The following is a 23,262-nucleotide window of genomic DNA, read 5'->3' as shown; positions in this document are numbered from 1 at the left end:
CGAGTTTGATTTCAGAGTAAATTTAAAATGAGGAGAGCGATGAAGGAACAATCTCACTGTTATAGGCTATGATTTTTCCTCAACAGTTTGGCTTTTTTTTTTAATTAAAGCAAGATTTAATGACTCTTCTTTTGCAATCTTACAGTATGCACAAACACAGCAATTTCTTTTAACATGCAGTTAGCTAGCGATAGCAGATTAAGATCTGCACCAAAACAAAGGATGCCTTACCTTTTACCCTATTCCTTCACCCTCAAAGTAGTACAAACTTGGTTCAGCTCAGTGTCAATTCTCAGCATGGAGCTTCTGGTAGCTTATTTTTCCAGTGACTAAGCTTTCCGTCCATGTTACATAAAATCCCACTTCTAGGATTTCTAGAATCCATAAAGCTCTAGTAAAAGAAAATGAGGCAGTACTTAATTCTAATTTCTCAGTACCATACATAAGATGCTTTAATTTCTTCTTCTGAGAAGAAAAATAAGTTGCAGGACTTTCATTTGCTTTTTCTTTTAAAAAGCCCAACTGCTAAGAGCCCATAGATGAATGAAACCCAAATAACCTTCATCACTCCTGAGGCTTGAATTTTTAATATATTACTTTTGTCCTCTAGTGTCCCTACACTTTTATAAAAGCTCACCTGATCTTCCCAATTTGCAGGAACAAAAGCTCTAAGAAAAAAAAAAAAAACATAAACAGAAAACACCCCAAAACAACCAAAAAAAACAAACCAAACATATTCCCCTCCTCTTTTTTTCCCTTCAGATCCTAGCATGAATGTCTTCTCTTTCAAGATGGAGCTTATATGAGTGCCAATACAGTCATGAAAGAAATTATAAGAAAATTAAAGCAGTTTGAATATGCAGTTTCTTTTCTGATTTCTCTGCAGTGGAGTAGTTCAAGTCTGTCTCTTGCAAAAGTTAAATTGGGTGCTTAGTCTTTCAATGGCATGCAGAGACAAGAGCCCCTGATCTGGGGTTGTAACCAGGTAGATGTTTGCCATAATAGAGAAGGGAAGCCAAATCATACTGGGAATAGAGGCAGAACTTTCTTTGAAGAGATTCTTTCTTCTGTAGGCTGGAAGCCTAAACTGCTAGTGGTTGCTATAGGAAACTATTTTATAAGAAAAAGAGTATCTATTTAGCAGAGAAGAAATTCAGCAAAGTTTAACATGGGTACAGAAAGAGCCAAGATATAATAGGAGGAAAACTGCATCGAGGTTAATGTTGGTACCATAGGTGAATAATCAAGAGAGTAGGAGGGAAGAGCTGGTAAAAAAAGTAAGCCATATGGATTGATGCTTTGTCATACATTTATAGACATGTCAGTCTCATTAGTCACATGTTCGTTTGAACATGCCAGATGAAAAACATAATTGAACATTTTGCTTTCAGTTATTCTTGAGTAAATCCAAAGTCTTCTCACTTCTCCAGTAGAGTTACTGCAGATTTGCTCCTAGCCAGCTGGCAGCAGAATTTGCTTCTTTTGTTTGTGAAGAGATATACAAGCACCTGTCACCCCTCACTTTCTGCTGCAACCTCAGCAATGGAGGAAAGTGCTGGGGCTGGATAATGGAGAAAGATTCAGAGTAAACCTCTTTTATTACTAACTACCGGGAAAACATTCTTCAATTATTCACTAAGTCTAAAGGGATAGAACGTTTGTGGAAGGCTATTTTTATCCTATTGGGGAAGAGTTTTCTCTGGGGAAAAAAAAAAAAAAAACCCAAACAAAAAAAACCAGAGTAGTAATTGCATTTCCCCAACTACGTCCTGTAAAAGGCAGTATGAAATTAGGCAGCACAGTGAATATTGTTTAACCTCAGGCTTGGCCTCCCTTTTAGTGACAGACTTTCCCAACAGCAGTAGAAAGGAAGGAACTATAGTTTCCAAATCTGGGAGTGACAGACAATGACTTTACTGGGGTCCCCCACTGCTGAATTATCTAGAGCTGGTTTCCCAGTCCATAGCGTATTTTTAATATCACTATATTTAATATGGTCCAGGCATATTTTTAATATCACCAAAGATGGAAATTCCACAACCACTCTGGGAAACCTGTGCCAGTGCTCATTCATCCTCCTAGTAAAAAAGCATTTCCTTGTGTGATATGTGATTCAGGAATTGCATTAGTTGAAGGATACTTGCACCTTGCAAAGGAGACCAAAAACTCCTGGAGAGGAGTTCAAAGGGTTTGGTTTCGCTTCTGTGCTTTGGGACAGCTTATGGGACCCTGAGCATTTCACTTGTACTCTCCACTCTAGCTCTAACTGGGGATAATAATTCCTTTCACTTATCCTCTGTTAATTTTTAGAAAGTTACAGAGCTAGAGATGACAGATTCCAGGGTGTGAGTGCACAAACACAATGGATTTCTGAAACCAGAACAAGAAATAGGAGACCGTTCATTTTCCTGTAGCATGTATATTTGTCCTCTCTTATCCTGAGCATTCTCTCATCATCAAAAGTCACATCTAAAACCGCTCAATATCCTCTGTGTTCCTCTCAGAAACATTTCAAAAATTAATCTGAGATACATATGACATAGAGACTAAGAGAAAAGACCTTTCCAGATTGGAACTTGGGTAAAAACACAGTGCAAAAATGTTGGAGTATTTCCTACCTAATGCGGAAGATTTATTAGGAGCTGGAAGAGAGATGGTATCAACTCTGAAGCTGACTGACAATAGGGGAATGTAGACCTGACACTGCCAAGAACAAAGCTAATTTATTTTCATGAGGATGGTCTAAAAGAAAGTAGCCATCACAAGGAGGAAAGATAGGAAGAGAGATAAAAGAAACAAGAAATTGTAATTGCCTGGTTTAGGGGTTGGTTGTTGGCCTCTCACAGTGATCTGGACCTTTATAAGTGCAACTTTAACAGATGAACTCTGAAATTCTTAACCCCCTTTTCCTCTTTATATACTTGTGTGCCTAGCTCTTCTCCTAATCTAGTAGTCATGATTACACTGAGATTTTTTTTTTCCCCAAGGTGGCATTGAAGGGATTAAACCCCAAACCCTGGGTCGTTGTTTAATTTATTTATTTCTTTAAATTAAGTTTTTCTTATCTTGAATTCCCATACAATCCAATTACCTGTGCAATTTTTAATGTATTCATTACATGTAAGCTTTCTCCTCCTCACAGTTACTTAAAACAGTTATTAGTTTCATAAACCTTAGCACATAAATAGCAAAAAAAAATTATCATTGCCCTGCTGACTCATCAGCTTCTACAGTTCTTTTAATTATGGTACAAAAAATAGAGTTTTAAGCATTTACCAAATATCTACAAATAGTGCTTGTCAGTGATACCCATTTGTGGGAGCAAACATACTGTTACAAACATACTCTTGAAAATATTTGTAATGAATGTTTTCCTCATTAACAACAGGAACTGGTAAAACTTGGCATTTTTGATCTTCAGCACTTCACAGGAGGCTCTTCTTAGCCTTGTTTTGTAGGGAAAGGAAGCTCACACTTTCACTTTCTGTTTAATCATCTGGATGGAAAAGAGAGCTTCTGTTCATATCCTACACAGGTTGTATATTTCACAGCCAGACTTCCACTCAGGGAGTGTTTGGATACCCATGGTCTCACACTGATAAGTTTGGCTTCAGAATTTCAACAAAGAGATAAGATTGGAATTTCTATAAGTCTGATGATTAAAGATTCTTGTGTAACATTGAAAATGTTGCAGTGTTACAGTTCTAGGACTTGCTGAACCTCTGTTTAATTTCATGGCCATTTTAGACCCCTGAGCTCACTGTCTTTGATATTACACTTTATATTTTAGGACCAAGTATCCCTTGAGGTTGTTGTATATCTGCATACTCAATAGCTTTCCCTTGGAGAATTTGTAATTGGTTATATCAAGGGAATGACTAGCCTTCTGAAGACATCTTGTGTATTTACTGTTGCAGAAGAAACACAGCTTTTGAAAAAAACACATCAATAGCATTTTAAAAGTCTATGGGTAGCTCTACCTCACAGCTTACTATATATATATATATACACACACATATATATATATATAAGCTTACCAGAATATGCCATAACAGATACTAAAATTTTCAGACTCTCTGACTGGGTTGCAACCTGTCTCTGTCACATACTGTTGAGGTAGCAAGCATTCCTTTCATCTCAGTTGAAAGCCTTTTCCTATCATTTTCTCTTCATCTTCAGTAAAGTGCTGCATGTCTCCTGCCATTTTTTTTTCCCTTCCCATTTGTTTTTCTGAATGACTCCTCAGTGTATCTATACTACAAACACTCCAGGAACAACTTCAGCATAAACAGCGCATAGCCCTGTAGAGCTTGTCCAAACCCACTGCATTCAGATACCATTACTGCTCATATAAAGCACAAGCCATTTGTCTCCAGAGAAAGGGAGAAGCCACTTAGCCTCATGTCTACTTGATGTCAGAAATATACAGCAAATCAGTGTCGTGGTGCAGCCTGTCTAACCTGACCTTTGTCTGAGCTCTTGTCATTTCAAGCATCATCTATAGTAATTTGGAGAAAGGGAAATGGTCTCACCCACTGCCTGTACCTGAAGGATGCCTTGTTAGTCATCTCAGAATTTTAATGCAGGCCACATAATTCTTTTCACAGAGATACAACATTCCTTCTCTTACTTCAGCAACTTTACCGCAAGGCTTTATATTGATTCACTGTCATGGGTTTTCTTTTTTTGAGTATCTCAGCCTCATTGTTAGTTCTCAGGCTCTGTCAGTATGGCTTTAGAGGCTCCAGGTTGTTTATTGATGTGTATGTTGAGGTTTTCTTCCCTCCTGTCTAGTATCTGATCAAAGCAATCAATAAATGAGTTCTGTTATTATATTTCCAAACTCTTTGAGGATCTGTTACAGAGAAGTCATCGCCTGCTAACTGATGAAAGCAAAGCTTAAAAGACCCTCTTTGCTGCCATATATAGTCACTTGAGAAGTGGCCAAAGGAAGAGGCTTATCCCCTCGTCCACATGACCTTGAAGTAAGACTTGAAAGGCTTCTATTCTGCTGCTCACTGCCAACCTTTTGTTTCTGAGACCTCTGACTTATCTACATCCACAGCTGCACCACTACACTCCAAGTTGGCAGGGTAAGCAAAGAACAGTATCCTCTCAATGGTTTTGCTTCAATATTCTTTCACTGGCCAGCAAAACTTTGCAGCAAAACTTTGAGATTACTCATCTAATTAGATCTGTGAAAAAAAAAGCTGAAATCCTTGCCAAAAAAAGTATAGAATTAAATAGCCACAGATAGCTAAATGATTACTTAGTATTGTAGGAATTAGGAGTTCAAAAGTGCCTGATTCACATTATTTGTAACTGCAACAGCCAGCTGATAAATTTTTTCTTGTGTCACACTTGACTTCTTAGGCTTTCAGAAGACCTTGTTCACTCTGAAAATAATCCCACCAAAGCTTTTTCTTTAAAAATCTATGGAATTTAGATCAACTCTGAAGTGTAATGAAATTGAGAAGAATCCCACCTACCAGACTGACAGTTCTTAGCTGGTACCTCACAGACCTGTTACACATGTCTTCCAATTATTTTAGTGTGTATGTGGCACTACTCAGAGCCTCAAAGCTGGCCTCAGTTCTCAGTCATTAGGCTTTGATTTCTCAACTTGACATGTGCTTTGCCAAGTGCTCTATTAAGATATTTTTTAGGTAGAGACATGGGGTAAATCCATCCTAACCTAACTTTACTGTCCCAAATACTTCTGTCTGTGGTGCAAAATTGCCTCAGAGTAGAACAAACAGGCTGGGAGGGTTTTATTACAATATCTCAGTGATGCATATTGCACAGATCTACCTTCACAATATTATCCTAAAGATTGAATTTACTGTGACAGTGATCTCTTAGGAATGCTAAACTTTAAACCTGTGACAGTTGTAATCTCTAGGGCTGCTCTTGGGCATAAGTGCTTCTGTGGGCTCATGGCCCCTGCAGGCATGTTGGCAGGGGTACTTGATGGAGATTAATAGCAAGGAGCCCTAGAGGTCAAATTAATTTTCCTCGTAAAGTATAGGAGACAACATTGTAACTTACATTTTTCTTTATGAAATGCTATTGAATAAAACAATTTATCCTGCCAAAGTTCCAAATGGCTGTCAAAAAAAGTAGCATTACATTTATTTTAAGCTTGTTTTCCTAAGGAAATATGACTTTTTTTATCACGCTGTATGCATGAGTCTGTGTGAAACAATATGTGTATAACTGCTTAAATGTCTGATTTTGTTCCTCTCCCTCCATAATGTTGAGCTGACTGGGCAATTTCAACCACATTTTTGAAAGGAGGACATAGGCCTCAAGAAAATTATTTTCTACAGTGTGAAAATAGAAAGACAAGTAAGAACAAGAGACCCATTTAATTTCCTCCCATAAGAGAGTCTGTAGCAAGAGCTTGTTGCTTATTAGACATCTGAGAGTGCACATTGTTCAAACTGATGGCATAAATCCATATGAAGGCAAGTTTATTTCTTTCTATTGGTCACAAATCTACTGTTTTTACTTCCAGCTGTTCATTACATCTTCCAAGTACCATAAGACCTTATGGAGTCTTTTATTACACTGCTTTAACAGGTAATACTTTTCTTTAATAACAGTTTGCATCCAAGAGATGGAAGATCCCCAGACATGGCATTAAAATAAGAATTATCAGATCTGGCTTGGCCATGAACCTGCTGACAGATCACAAGCAAAGGACTTCTCTCTATACCTCTGTTTCCTCTTCACACTTTCCTGTGTTTTAAACAGCCTTTTAAGAAAGAGGGGAACTATTTATCCTGTAGACACAGTAATCTGGCTCTCCCTGATTTAGGTTCTCTGTGTGTTCCCAAGATAAAAATTATAATGATCTGAGAGTATTTTCCATATGACCAAGGAATCCTCTTTTATTTTCCCTTTTTTTTTCTTTAATTTGGGAAAGTAGTTTGTAATTTACCTCTTTTGCCATTCTTGTTTGCTGTAGAGCTGGAAAGGTTTACCTTTGAAATATATAAATTTCAGAGGGGAGTGGATCTTCCTTTTGCATTGAAGCAGTTTGTTCCCCAGCTTAGTGTAACTGATAGTGCAGAATCAAACAGTTAAAATTAAAACATGCCTCCAGTGAGTTCCAGCAGGATAAAAACTTGTCAGAATGTGTTCTCTGAAAGACACCACAGCATGCAGCTTAAAGATCTTTGTCAGATTCTCACTGATATTTAAGCATTTTGAGATCTGTGTGCTGATCCTCACTATGTTTTCCTGGTGGAATACCCCCAAGAGTAGTCTTTACAGGGCTAAACTTACTAGCTTCTGCATACAGCAGTGAGCCTTCCCAGCAGAAGAGTGGGTACTTTGTGCCTTCAAATCTAGCCAGCTAAAGCAGAATTTATGGAAAGAAGCAGACTGAACCTCTTAAATCTGAACTACTGCATCTGAACTAGGGATTATAAAATAGAAGTAGTGACCCCCGAAAGATTCCATGTTCTAACATACATTATTTTTCTTCAGAGGCTGAATGGTGTAATGTAAAAATAGAGATGCTTCAGATGAAAATGGGATGTCACTCTTGATATGAAAGCTAATATAAAGTGGAATTTCTGTCTCACAAGAGATTGATATTATGACACTTGGTCCTGAGTCAAGAAAAAATATAACAGCGAAATTTTTCATAGGGATTAAAAGTTATACAGAAAAAGTGGAGTTTGGAAATGTCAAAATGGATTGCTTTATTTCATGCTGATACTAGTCTCACTATACCTTACTGCTCTGGTCTATAGCAGTGGTAGTTTCCCATCACTCATACAACCCTTCCTAAACACTTTTTTTGTTTTTTTTTGCTTACCTCAAATTTTTTTGTGAGGAACTTCAGCCTTTCATTTGGCTAAAATAACACAGGACCTAGTGTGCCCAACTGCAACTGATCAATGACTCGGATGTTAATGTTGTCTTGATTTTCTGATCCACAGGGGAACAAATAACTCTTCCAGAACAATTTTTGTTGGGAAAATGCTCAGTCAGGTTTTAGGGAAGGCATAGAATAAACAGAATTTTCTTAGCCAACCTTATTTACCTTGTGTAAATATTCAAAATAAAGCCACACTGTCTATTTGTCTTCTTCCAAATAGTACAAACAGGGTTCTTTCCTCATGGATCATGAGGGCATTTACACACTCCAGTTGGACTGTAATATCTTTCTCTTGACATATTTGTTAATGAAGATTCCTCACCTCTGGTGTGACCTACAGTGTGCTGAAAAATACAGCCCTCTGCATGTTTGTTTGAACTTTCAGGTTGGTTTTCTTCACTTTGATTTGCAGTCCTCTGCAAATATTTCCTGTGAACACCTTCGTCACTAAGCTTCCATAGCAAAAAGCAACTAGGAAAATAAGTAAAGCAAATGAAGTATGTAAAAAAAAGAACTGTTCTCAGAGAGTCAGGGATGCTTAAGAAAAACAAAATTCCTGTTTGAGTCCTCCTAGATTACACACAGAAAATCACTGCATGTTGCTTATATTGGTGAATGGCTTTTCAGAAGTCAAACTGATCCATGTCCTAGAAAAATGGCCAGCACTGGATCTAGTGCCAGTGTCTTTTTTGAAAAAAGATGTTAGTTTGTTTTTTTTTCCTATGCAAACTCCAGGGAACTTTGATACTGTCAAGATAATAATTTCATTCAGCATTCAGAAGACAGTAATTTATAGTGTTTCCTACACTTGTGAGCTTGTGGGTGATTTTTTTTTTTTTTCCCATCAAGAAGAGTGATGCAACCTGATGAGAATGGGTGCTGTTTAAAAAAAAAAAAAAAAAAAAAGTTATTGTATAAAACCATCTATACAGAAAATGGCTATATTTCAGAAGAAAAAAAAAATTGCTGAGTATCTTTCAATGACCACTGGGTAAGTTCCATAACTTGTGACCCTAAATAAAGCTTGCTTTTGCAGTACATTTTGTTCTAATGTGCAGAAACAGCCACGCCTTGTGGAAAAAAAAAAGCAATATATATCTCTTTATACAACATACTTTATTTTATGCATGATATTAAGGAAGGAGCACTACAGAGATCCTAAGGAGACATGGATACCTGTATTTTACCATCAAGCTCTTAAGTAATAACCAGTGATAGTTTATTATTAGCAGGTGCACAGAAATACGACATGGTAGTTTGAGCACTTCAAATTATTGAAAGTTTGAGCATCTGACCTTGATCTTTCTCACCCAGCAATTAGCATAATTAGAAGTAGACCTGCAGTGATCTTTTTTATTGATTGTATTTTGAAGGATTTTAGCAGCAATTTGTCCTCTGGACCTACTCAGGCAGTTGCAATGTAAGAATCAGAACACTACTTGTTAAAATACTGCTGCAGTACCTTAGACCAAGAGCTTAATCAAAGCCTTGTTTTATATATTTCTCCAAAAGCATCCTGTAAAAATGGCTGGTGAACAGCAGCAAAAGTGTGGGGAACTCTGAGTATCCCTCACAGGGTTATAGTGCAACTGGATAACTGCAAGTGTGAAATGAGCATCAGGTTTTAGAAGAAACTTTGTCTGGACAGCAGCAGGTATAAAAACAAGTCCAGGCATTACTAGCTGGACAAGTTTTTTAGTGAGTCTGTATATGTTTCTCGTGTTTTAACCTTGTTGGTGCAATGCTTGTTGTTAACTTATTTATTAGGACTTGTTTTTATTGCAATATAGGGTGCCTTTGGCTTCCATAGAAGTGATTGCAACATCTCTGACTATCAGTTTTGTAATTCCTCCTGTCCTCTTGCCTTGTGTTTTCAGAGGTTTGTCTGTGCTTCTTCCTTTGTTTCTTTGGGGAAAGAACAATTTCAGATTTTCTTCCAATTAATATGTTGTTTTTATTTTATTTGTCCAGTCATGGGTTGTTTCTCTATATTACATTACCCCATTGAGTTTACTGGTCAATTCCCAGGGTCCTCTGTATGAAAAAGAAAAGAAAAAAAGAAGGAAAGGAAAGGAAAGGAAAGGAAAGGAAAGGAAAGGAAAGGAAAGGAAAGGAAAGGAAAGGAAAGGAAAGGAAAGGAAAGGAAAGGAAAGGAAAGGAAAGGAAAGGAAAGGAAGGAAAGGAAAGGAAAGGAAAGGAAAGGAAAGGAAAGGAAAGGAAAGGAAAGGAAAGGAAAGGAAAGGAAAGGAAAGGAAAGGAAAGGAAAGGAAAGGAAAGGAAAGGAAAGGAAAGGAAAGGAAAGGAAAGGAAAGGAAAGGAAAGGAAAGGAAAGGAAAGGAAAGGAAAGGAAAGGAAAGGACAACAAAAATCTTGCCTCATTGTGTTTTAAATTCTGAGGAAAACAAAACAAAGCAAAGCAAAGCAAACCAAACCAAACAAGAACAAAATCCCACCACTTATTCCATAGAGGTAATTAAAGATATATAGTTTGATTTGGGTCATTAGATCATTTGGGCTTTTTTTTTTCTGTGGAGATGGGCGATTTCTGTTTTTATTAATGTTAAAGTCTCTGCAAACAAAACTTTAAAGTGTCATGTTCTTCAAGGCATTGCCATTGTTCACCCCTAAATGGGGACTGTTCTTTACCTGTATTTTGTGATAGATGTTAAATAAGACATTATTAGCAATTGAGGGCAGCCTTCATTGAGATTATGTGGTGTTTTCATGGGACTGAGTGTGCTATCTATGATTCTGAGCCAAAAACTACACCTGTAAGTTATCTCTATGCTGAAGTTACCTCTTATCTTAGAGCTACCTTTTCTATCTTAATGTAGCAAGTCTTAGAGGGAGGAGTGAATATTACAAAGGACTGCACTGACAGATATATTTGTGCTCCTTTAGAGGAACTAACAGCTATTTTAATTTGTCTTTTATCTTCACAACATTTATGTTTTTGGCACCTGGGTTAATTCCTTACACATAATACTTTTTATTCTTTATGAAAGACTACTTTAGAAATCAGGAAGATGCTTTCTAATCTGAGAATAGCTGTTACTTTATCTCTATTTTCAAATCTTTCTATAGAAACTAAACCAGAAATTAATACATTATGAAAGGCAGATTTGTTGCTCGGATCATCCCTACACTAGCCTTGATTAACCACAATGACAATAGCTTAAAGAGGTTTTGATAGAACAGAGAGTTAGACTTAAGCTAATGATTCCTGATCTGTTAACATTTAGTTCTAATTTACATTTAGTAATTACATTTATACATGAAAGAAAACAAAGCCAAACCAAAAAATCACGAACAACCCAAGCAATAGCACCTGTGATATGCACCAGCTATACTGCAGGAAAAAGAATTCAATTGGTGCTTTAAAAGATGATCCTAAAGTTACCACAGTTTTACATCTTGCAGTCTGACTTGCATTCTGGCTTGTTCAAAACTGTAATATGGTAGCAGCACATTGCAATGTGTTTACACTAAGCTGAGCATTGCCTAGCCATAGACTTTCACCTGTAATTTGGTGATCATATTCTTCGAGAAATCGCCAGAAAGATGCCACCAACTGGTCAGAGGACTCATTGCAGTCTAGAGGACATCGCTGTTTTGTGCAACTCGAAACAATGATTTACGTATGTAGTATTTCCCATCGAAACCCAGTGTCCTGATCACCACTAAAAGCATGCAACTCCTTGGTATATTGTGCATATTTCTGTAGTGAGGAAAGTTTCCTTACAGACAGAGTCAAGAGAGTAGTTCTAGTATTTCTAGGACAACAACTATGAGGCAATGCTTCCGAATAAAAAGTGTTGTGTTTTTAGAAAAGAGTTTGTTTCTCACTAGAAAAAGACACAATCTTTCAAATCAATATTAGGTCTGATATTTTGAAATTCCTGCTCACTTAATGATGAAACTTCAGTGACAAATGGAACAAGTCCAAGTTTTTTTAATTCTAATACTACATTCCTATGTGACAACAGTTACTATATTTTACATTTCATTTTAGCCACCTTGCCTGCTGTACCTGGCAGTGGCTTGATATTGTGTAGTTTCTGTGGACAATAAGGATAGACTTATTAGCTATTCTATTCTAGAAAGCTAGAGCACAAGCCAACTCTGCCATTTTTTTCCAGTTCAGTTCTGGATGACAATGAAAAACTACTTGACATATCACTGATGCCATTCATTCAGAAAAAGGCCTTCTTTCTACTAGAAGTAATTCATTAATACCTCTTGCAATTAGCCATTGTTAATTTTCTCTGTAATTGAATTAGTAGTCCTTATGGGGTGCAAAATTTTCTGAACTATTGCAAATTTTAAGTGATTTTATGTGGTAAAAGGAGACTATGTTTTAGTATAAGCCATTTTTGTCTGTTCTGGCAAGCACAATGGACATTTCTCAACGTGGCAAGATGGACAAACAGGGAGAGGAGACTCCCACAGGACCCCTGTACTATCTACCTTCGAATCCCTGCCTAAAACTCTTTTATGAGTGTGCTTCAGACTAGTTTTAAGTCAGTTTTCATCCCTTTTACTTAGATTGTAAGCGCTTTGGTATAAAGAAAGGGTTGTGTTTTGTGTGTTTTTTAATAGCCTGTAGCAGCACAGGCTGATCCAAGCCTGAAAACAAAGAAATATTATGGGTTTCTCTAAACTACAAGACCTAAGAGTGCTTCCCAATTCTCCTGGGACTGGGTGAATACTTTTATACATCCAGGCTTTGTCTTTTGCCAACATTTGATAAATTCATCATCCCTGTGGGAGGGAAAACCAATTAGTCTGCAACAGCATGTTCTGGTCTAGATGCTCAGAGGATTGGGATCCTAAATATCTTGGAGGCTGCATTTCCTTAGAATACCTTATATAAAGGTCATCATTAAATTACAATGATGTTAGTGGAATTCAGTTTTATTAAGCATTCAGTGAAACATAACTTTTCAAGAAAACAAACAACATTATAGAATGATGAAAATAAAACCAGCATTCTTTTTTTTGTTAATTATAAAATTTGATTTTATAAGAATTGCTTACAAGAGAAACATAATATTTGAGTCTTAGAATGTAAAGCCATGTTCTTAGTACTAGTATATTTACATATTACACAATACCATAGTGAATAAACAGCATGATAAAGAGACACAACAGGAAAAGCATAGATGTGCATTTATAAACATGCATGCATTAGGGTGCACCTGAAAGTGCAGGTCATCACTTTCAATTGCTTGGATTTCATTCAAAGACCACTGGAGTGAATGGAAAGACTGCCATTGACTTTACTGAGTTCTGGGTCAGGCAATGTGGTTTGAAATCCTAGACCATTGATTTCAATTAAAAATGCGTGTCTTCTCTACTCCACAGATGCTTCAACAGGGGAAAAAAAATAAAATCAATCAACTAGAGGGACAAATGTATATTTGTTTCAAACTTGTGCTCTTTAATTCCCCCCGAGTATTTCTTGAAGTGATCATTTTCCTCTCTGTGTGTGGCAGACCTGATACTTTCACAGACATAAGCCAGAAGAATGTTAAGCAGTTTGCAGAACATATAGGAGAACAGGAACATCCTTTCCCTAATCTATGCCTCTCTTATGCTATAGTTTAAAAACAAACACAGTGAGAACATCTTCCAGCCAAAAGAGAATGCATCCAACACGTGCACTTTATCTTAGCATGCAACCTTGTATACACTACAAAAATGTTTTCTGAACCCCAAACTATCAACCTTGCTGCTCCTACCATCTGAAGTTAACAACATCAAAAAATACCATCAGGGGGAATATCTCCTCAGCTCTTCTCTCTCTGTGAAATCCCATACCTTCTCTGCCCTGACTGGGAAGCCTACTGTCTTGCAGGAAATGGAGATACCTTCCTAAACCTGCTGAATATTCTGACAGTTTATTCTCTCCATGGAGGGATGGAGGGTCTGATGAAATGCCTGCAGGGAATTTTTATGATCTTTGAGCCACAGAGAGCAGTAAAGCTATTTTCCTAAGGTCTCAGACTTGCCTGCTGGAAATATCAGAGTAGGACCCTGTTCTTTCCCTGAAGCTTGGCTAAAGAAGGAAGGAGATAGGAAGGAGGTGGGACAGTTTCCACACTCAGCCAGCTGCCTTCTACTCCAGCACCCAACTGCAAATCCCTGGGTGAACTGGCGTGCTTCTAGATGTGTGCAGAAGCAGGATTTAGCCACCTGAAGAAAATGGCTGAGGTGCTTAGGCCTACAAATGAGGTTTCAGGATGGAAAGGTGGGGTTTAGGTTTTAGAGTAGCTCTTAAAAAATACAGTGGGGAAGAGGAAGGAGAAAGGTTTACAATCTCTCACTCCTTCCTGCCTATGTATCCAGAAAAAACTCTAAGTATTTTCAGCAGCCAGAAGATTCATGGAAGAAAAGTCTTTCCATATGGATTTGTCTCAGCTTTTGAGAACAACTGGGTTGTTCTATTTTACCTTTAGGGAATGGCATTTACTCTTTCTCTCTCTTTCTCCAATTCCACTTGCACAGACACACAGACCATTTTGTGTTTCTATTTCATGTCAGATTTCCCATTTTCACACTAGCTGTGCACTTTTAAACACCTCTAGCAGTGCTGACAGTAAGGCAGTGGCTGGCATTAGCAGCATGTCTTACAACAGCCTTATAGAAAGTTTGCAGCACTGGAATTGCAGTGACTACAAAGTGATCTCGGTAGGATAGAGACTGTACTTGTCCTCTCCTGCTTCTTGTTACATTTCCTACTTCATCCCTCAAATTTCTCAGAAAATCACAGTTTTAGGAATTACTTTCCTATTGCTCCAGAATTGTTCCCTGGGCTTTGTACCATCATGTGAACTGTAACACAATTCAGAGAAGCGGAGGAAAGGAGTTAACCTTGAACCTCTCCTAAATGTCTTGCTTGTTCTCTAAGTGCACAATTTTCTGCTTCTCTTCCCAAAGGTTCTTCGTTTACAGTTACATAATTGACAGCTTAACCCTCTGTCCCCTCAGACCATTTAAAAATCAAGTATAAATAACACCTCAGAAACAACCTCCTGTGGCCTTTTATTCTTTACAGCAGAAACTGGGTGTGGGTTGCTTTTGCTTTACTTATTATATAAAAATGGTTCTTTTGTTTTACAAACTTGTTAAAATCTCTGGCCATCCATTAATGTTTGTAGCTCCCAATTTTCTAAATACAGGGTTCCTTTCAGTATTTTATGTTCTCTTTAAGATGTCATTTTCCATGAGATGCATACCAAGTAATCTTACAGGGGAAAACAACATGGGTAGTTTTCAAGGTTTCTTGCTTTTTTGTAGCTTCATTATCTGATTAGCTTTTAAATGTATTTGATTTGAGGGGAGCTGGAGATGAGCTGTTGTAACTAAAGACTGTTAAAAAATGATCCACAGAGCTTCAATTGCTCTGGCTTACCTCTGGATTTTTTAATTTTTTAATTTTTTTTATCATTTACAACACTTCAGATTGTACAAGAACACTACAAAGAAAGAATACTTTTACTAAAATATGGACATCACTATACAGACTCTACAAAACAACAAATACTTTTACTAAAATAAAGACAAAACCATACATGGAATAGACTTACTCATAATCTATTAAAGGGTTTGAAGATCTGTAGGAGGGTTAGGTCCTTTTCTCTTGAGGTCAACATGCAAAGAACCATAGACAGTTTGATGGGTTCTTCATGATGCTGTACAAGAAAATAGATGTATTAAGAGATACTTTACCATAGGAGGCTGAGGCATTTTAAAAGATCATGAAAGAGAACAAGACCTTCTACAGAGCAAGCTTTAACACTGAGAGATAGCTGCAGAAGCCTGAGTTCCTGGGAAGGTTGACTTGAGAAAGGAGGATATCCATCTTGTTTACTCTTTTTCACTTGCTTCTGTTTGCTGCAGTTTGATGCCTCTTTCTTGCCTGACCCATAATCAGGGCATGTATGCTTGGATTGCTGATAACCTCTTGAAATTAGTATCAAATAAATATATTAATGTCACATGATGGGAGGGAAGAATTGATTTATGAATTCTCAATGTAGTTCCTTTTAATACCAGAACACATTCTATTCTGGGATGTTATTCAATTAGATAAGCTGCAAAGCTCTGAGTCAGAGCTTCAAATTCAGCTTTATAATGTGCCATACTCTGTTAGCTTGCAAAGATGTGTTTTCTATATTCTAATTGGAGCTCAGTTTCAACATCAAATTTTCCCCTTCTTGTTCCTACGAATTGTTTTGGATACTTGCAAATCTATTGTATAGGCTCAACAATTGCCACAGCTATATCTTATAGTTTAAACTTTCAAAGCCATTTTACAGTCTTTGATAACTGGAAAATACAATATTTAGCATAAAATATTGCTACAAACCAGGCTGAAAATCAGTTTTATTTATCAGTGTGCAGATAGCAACATGGTCTCAGCATGCATAAATGTGGAAAAGGATAAAACTCCCAGAGCATTCAGTGCCAAACTTATTATATGGAGAAAGAATAGAACAGAGGAAAGATTGCTCTAGCTTGATATATGCTAAATCTAAGCTAAATTTACAGTTTGTTACACGCTACACACATTTCACTAAGTATAGAGTTCATGTTCTTTAATGAGGCAACTTTGGGAGTCTGGTTGTAATGCTATGCTGATGCCTTGCTATTCTAGCTGCTCTTTGTATAAAGATATACAGCTAGACCACATAGTGAGCCCAGTTTGACAAACATAAATCCTGAGTGATTCTATTGATTACAAGACATAATGATTTCAATGTTGTTATATACAGTACTCCAGATTTACACCAAATGACTAAAACCCCCTTCTTTTAAGCACTGAAAATAATATTTCAGCTGAAGAAAAAACCTGTGCAAGCTTTTGATTTATTTATTTTGCCATACAGAGTACTAAAACAAAACAAAACAAAAAAAAAACCAAAAACAAAAAAGACCTGTCACTGTTTTTCCCAATATATTAATGTTTAAGATTCTTTATACAGTAAGATATTAGAAGCAGTGATTCCTCTTTCACATAGTCAGGTTTTACACCAGAGTAATCCAAGTATTTCAAATGAAGTTACTCCAGATTTATAATGTTGGAAAAGCACTAAGAATTGAATCTGAAAACTCAGTGTTTCAAGCCAAAGAAGGAAGAATTTCTTTGTTCCTGATACTTCTATACTGACAGATTTTTTTTCTTTTTGTCAAGGTATGCAAAGGCAATAAGAGCTTGTAAAATTTTGTGTGGAACTCATTGTAGATATTTCCACTACATAACTTTATGCAATTATAGTGATATATAGGCTGTAGGTTCAAAAGAAATTCAAAGTAGAAAAGCTATTAGAATAACTTTAAAATTGAGACTGAATGCTTCCAAGCAACTCAATGCAATGCAATGAAGCCCTTATTTAACCTTCATGCTGTCTAACAATGCCATGCTGAGGGATTAGCTCCCCTAGGGAGCACTGGGGTAGAAAAGAAACAGGAGGAAGGAAAAAAGGATTTCATTCTGGTAAAAAGAAAATAAATTTTTTTAACAAACAAAATAAATCAATCAAACAAACAAAACCAACCAACACACACACACACACACACACACATAAAACCAACCAAAAACCCAAGCAAAAATAAAACCTATTTCTGCTAAGACAATATCAGAGAATCTTCTGTTTCCCTGAAAAATCTTTGTGATTCTGATTTATAGTCAGTCTTTCACAGAATGGGTTCATGTCACCATCGTTTCAACTTCAGAAAAGTATGACTTGTAGGAGACGAGGTAGTGTGATTTACATGCTCTTGGGAAGCAATGCTACCCAGAGGGCATTGACAGCCTTGAAAGGCCACTGCAAGCCTCGAAAAGTTCAATAAGGTCAAGTGCAAGGTCTGACACCTGGGTTGGGGCAATCCAAAGCACAAATATAGGCTGGGCGGAAAATGGATAGAGTAGTACTGTGGAGAAGGACTTGGAGGCTTTGGTTGATGAGAAACATGAGCCAGAAATATGTACTGGCAGCTCAGAAATCCAACCGCATCCTGGGCTACATCAAAAGCACTGTGGCCAGAAGGTCGAGGGAGGTGATTCTGCTGCTCTGCTCTGGTGAGACCTCACCTAGAGTACTTGTGTTCAGCTCTAGGGCCCCTAGTATAAGAATGATATGGACCTATTGGAGAGACTCTAGAGGAGAGCCACAAAGATTATGCCTCTGCTATAAAGGCAGACTGAAAGAGTTGGGGTTGTTGAGCCTGGAGAAGAGAAGACTGCAAGACGACCTTATTTCAGGCTTCCAGTACTTAAAGGGGACCTGTAAGAAACATAGGGACAGACATTTTAACAGGAAGTGTAGTGACAGAATGAGGTGTAACAGTTTAAAACTGAAATAGAGAAGATTTATATTAAATATTAGGAAGAAAATTGTTTACTGTGAGGGTGGGAAGGCACTGGAAGAGGTTGCCCAAAGAAGCTGTGGATCCCCTCTCCTTTGGAAGTGTTCAAGGTGAGGTTGGACAGAGATTTTAGAAACCTGATCTAGTGGAAGATGTGCCACTGCCCATTCAAGCACTGCCATTCTGTGATTCTTGTCATGTAAGAATTGCCACTGACTACTAAGAGGCATGGGAAAGACACCAGTAAGTGAAATTATATGTTATGATTTGGCCCTTTGCTTCACCCCTACATGTGTTGATGATTTCAGTGTTTCTGGATATAAACCTAGATTTTCAGAGAATAAGAGTCTGATTGGGGGAAATATACTGTCATTCCTAGTAATTCAGGCTGTCCTTAGCAGAGCAGAGAGTTCTGAGGAAAGGAATCAGGTGTTTAAAAAAGGAAAATCGATATATAGTCAGGACTTGTTGCTTTCAGCTCCCTTGCATCAAGTTACTATCCCTTGCTTCCTACCCATTTTTCTTGTAGCTGAGAAGTGTGCTGGGGCATTTTTATTAGGTGTCAATACAACTTAAAACTCCTATCCAAGCTAAAGGTCTTTGGTGACTGGCAAGCTCAGCTGCTTGTAAGAATTGCTTCTTCATCCATTTAAGTAAAAATGTTCTAAATTTTCCACAACACGTTAAGCAGCAGGTCCTTGCTAACCTTAGTTATTTTTGCCTGAAACAAGTTAGGAGAATTCATGTGAGTGCTTCAGCAAGTAGAGGTAAGGAGAGTGGAAAGTTGTACTGCACAGCTGGAGGGAGGTGAGGTCAGTAATTTGTTCAGCTGGCAGAAAGACAGTGGGAAAGGATGTATGAGCAGATCTATAACACTTATGGAGGACAAGCCAAAGGTTGGATGTGAAGTGCACTGGGATTCCAAGTATCACTGATGGCATCTGCTGTTAGAAGAGCACTAGGATGCAGTGGCAGCAGGGCAGCAACTTCCACTTGTGTGCAGCCTTGCTTGGCAATGGGCTTTGATTTTTTTTTCTGGGAAGAGAATTGAAGAGCCCTCCTCCAGTAATCCTAAATAGCCATTCCTCTAAACTTATCCCATGCATTTCTTCAAGAAAAGTGAGTTAGATTTTTTCTTTTTAAAGGAATAAATCCAGTTTTCATGCACCTTGTAAGAACATCTTTTCTTTTTGTCTTTTGATTTCCAAGTTTTGATCCCTCATTCTGAAGCTGCTGCTGGAAAGGTAATTGTGAGCCATCTCTGCTCTCACCACAGCTCCGCTTGATGGTGTGGCTTATTGAGGACTCTGCAGTGTAGCAAATCAAACACCTACATTTTAAACATTTTTAGAAATACTACCCTTATTTTGTCTTCTTCACAAAACCTGTCTGAGAACGCATCAGAAGTGCTTATAATTCACCAGGCTTCATGATTTTAATTAGTAGATGTTGTAGGTAGAAGTATAAGCAATACTTGTACAAGTTTCTTGAGGCATGAGAGACAAAAAGTTCTGATTCCAAGTGTTTACCAACAACAAGTTAATTGCAGGCTCTTGGTGTACTTGTTAGGTCTTGTTTAATCAGGGTTAGTTAATCCCAAATAAAATACAATCAAGAAAATATGAAATTGCTTAAGGCTTATCTTGCCATCTTTCTCATTTACATAAAACTATCATGTTTAGTCATTATGCAGCATCTGATCTGAAGGAGGGAGAACTGAGCTGGTGCTGTGCCTCTTAAAGTTTTACTCTCACATGCAAGTTTATTAATGGTAGCCTACTTAGGATACATTAATAGAGAGTCATAGTCATAAGATAACTCTGTCCTACTAACAAATTAATCAAGCACTAAATCATAGAATCATAGAATCAAGAAGGATGGAAGAGACCTCAAAGATCATTGAGTCCAACCTGTCACCCTATACCTCATGACTATCTAAACCATGGCACCAAGTGCCACGTCCAATCCCCCCTTGAACACCTCCAGGGATGGTGACTCCACCACCTCCCTGGGCAGCACATTCCAATGGCCAAGCACTCTCTCTGTAAAGAACTTTCTCAAATGAAGGATCCACAGAGAATATATGTGAAACTTTGCTAGGAGAATGAGTCTTATCTAAAAAAGATACAGACCCTGAGCAAATGAGGACCATGGTATGATTTCCCTGCATTCCTGTCTGCCTGCTACTTCTGCCTGGGTGTGAGTAACACCCGGGGAAACAAATGATCAGATGCATGGTGACCAGTACACCCTGCATACTGGGGAGAGTAGAGAATGAATGAAAGACAAAAAAAATCCAGGCAATGGTCTTGCAGAGATTAGTTCTTTGATTTGTAGAGCAGAAATTGATATTGAAGTATGACTGAATGTGACAGTTTGGTCCATTGTTACACAATTGTGACCACAACATGCTAGAATTTAATACCACTAGACCAAGTAGCAGGGTGATAAGTGAAATGATTATTATGGGTATAATGGCTGATCTTCCTCAGTAATGATTTCTAAAAATCAAGACCAGATATCTTAGTTTGCATGGCAGAATTACATTCATAGAATCACAGAATCATAGCATGTTAAGGGTTAGAAGGGACCTCCGGAGATCATCGAGTCCAACCCTCCCTGCCAAACAATGGGGGTTCACCTAGGGCAGGTCACACAGGAACTCATTCAGGAAGGTTTTGAAAGTCTCCAGGGGAGACTCCACAACTTCTCTTGGCAGCCTGTTCCACTGCTCCATCACCCTCACTGTAAAGAAGCATCTCCTCAGGTTGAGGTGGAACTTCCTGTATTCTACCTTATCTCCATTGTTCCTTGTCCTACTATTGCCTATTGGGCACCACTGAGAAAACACTCTGTCACCTTCGTCTTGACACCCGCTCCTCAGATATTTATAGATGCTTATAAGAACCCCTCTCCTTCTCAAGACTAAGCAGCCCCAGTTCTTTCAGTCATTCTTCACAGGAAATTAAATCCAGGTAATAATTATTTTGGGATGGTACTGTGCCTGGGTTTTGAGGAAAATCAGCTTAGATGACCACAGCAGTTTCTCCTGGCCTCAGAGTCCATGAGTAGCATATTCACTTAGCATTCAGTGAATACTGAAAGGTTACAGGATTTCTCCTGCATTTTGTCTGCATTTTAGACAGACTTAGTTGCTTTTGCATGCACATACACACACACTGTAATCATTTGCCAAACAATTACTGTGACGTGGCACATAAAACACTGTGATTGAGTTTCACAGCAGCTAATGACCAAAGAACCCTTTCACTCAGGAGCAGAGCGTGATAACAAATAAACAGGACTTACAAGCAGTAGTGTCATAACTTTCTATGGCATATACTGTAGCTCATTCATATGTAGACTATTGTCAAAAATCAATGATACTAGTGTCATGTGGAAGCTGTATATTGATATTCATTTTCCTCTGGAATATGGCTATATTTTACATCTCTTTCTTCTTAGGCAACCAGCTCCTTGGCTTGTGTGACTCAGTACAGTTTCAGTGAAACTGCAGTGAGAGATACATATTTCACATGTATATACACATAAGCACACATACTCATCCATATTTTTTACCTTGAACTAGATTTTGTCCTATGAAAGTTTTGTAAAGTAATTCTATACAGAGTATAATTTGTGTTGTTAAGTGTTTCTGGTCATATTGTATTATACAGCCAGCACGGCTTCTCTGAACCGCATCTTCTTTGTTTTTGGTATTTTGTTTCAAGGCTGTCTGTTCCCTGAGAGGAGAATTCTGCACTCAATTGGTTTTTAAGAATGAGAGTTGATTACAAAAGGTCTGGTAAAATGCCAGTGTGTTGTTCCTAAACTTTCTGTCATTCACCTTTCTCCTATTTTATTGCCTTTTCACTTCTCACTTGTCTTTTCCCAATGCACAGATCTTTGTTTTTCTCTTGATAGCTGGGGTTTTCCAGCCAACACCCAATCCACTTAACAGATGGCTGGCAGGCAGAAACCAGATGTGTAGTGAATCCTTGTCCAAGATTGTGACTTTGGCTCAGTTGCATCCACATTTTTTTTAGGCAAGGGTCCCAGATTTCAAGAACTCTGCCTTCATCCTCTCCTGGTTTCAAGTACATTGTACCAGAGGGACTGACACAGAAAACAGGCTAATGGTGACTGATATAGCATATGCAGAAAGACTGGAAATTGAGATAAGGGAAGTCTTGAATACACTCACCTCAAGCAGTCAGAATTCTTTTAAAACACCCTTAGTGTATGTTAAATCTGAAGTTTTAGAAGCAGTAGCAACATGCAGGAGTGTCCAAGCCGGTGAACCAGGTGGTTCTTAAAAAACTTCTGCTGGAACATACGAATGACCTTGGATGTGTGCTATATAGGTTATAATAAATTATAGCCAGTTAGTGTCAGATTTTTTTTTTTCTCAAAGATGATGTGGAGATAACCCCTTCATGGCTCCCTGCTCTGTCTGATGATTGCAAATGAACAGGAAAATGGACAGAGCTGTTGGTATCTTAAAACAAGTTCATGTAATACAGAGAAGTTTTCACACCTTCCTTAGGGACCTGGAGAATTTTCCTGGTTTTGGCAAATGATTCCAACTAGTTTTAAGTGCCTTCTGTAGCTGATATAGATGGTTAGGAACCATTGTCTGTTGCAAATAGATCAAATGAAGTTTCTCTGGAGGGCTTGATGAGAGAATGACCCTGAAATACTTGAGACCAATTTTTTTGTGTGTGTAAAAGTTATTTTTTATATTTACCATCACAGCTATGACCATAGAAATAGTTTATTATAAAAAAATATTATATATTTGTAAACATCCTTAAGAAGTCTTAGATGGTTAGTTAGGAACTGTATTTGTAAGAAAAACCTAATTTTACATCAATACATAATTTTCCTGACCTATGTCTTTGTTAAAAAGTGTCCTCCAGAAAACACGTTTTAATTCAGATCTATTCTTGTCTAAATGCATCATAGTTCTCATGTAACTGTGAAAGACGATCTTGTCTGTT

The sequence above is a fragment of the Indicator indicator genome, chromosome 5 (assembly GCF_027791375.1).
Source record: "Indicator indicator isolate 239-I01 chromosome 5, UM_Iind_1.1, whole genome shotgun sequence".
NCBI classification, from domain to species: Eukaryota; Metazoa; Chordata; class Aves; order Piciformes; family Indicatoridae; genus Indicator; species Indicator indicator.
Note: the sequence above shows the minus strand (reverse complement) of the source record.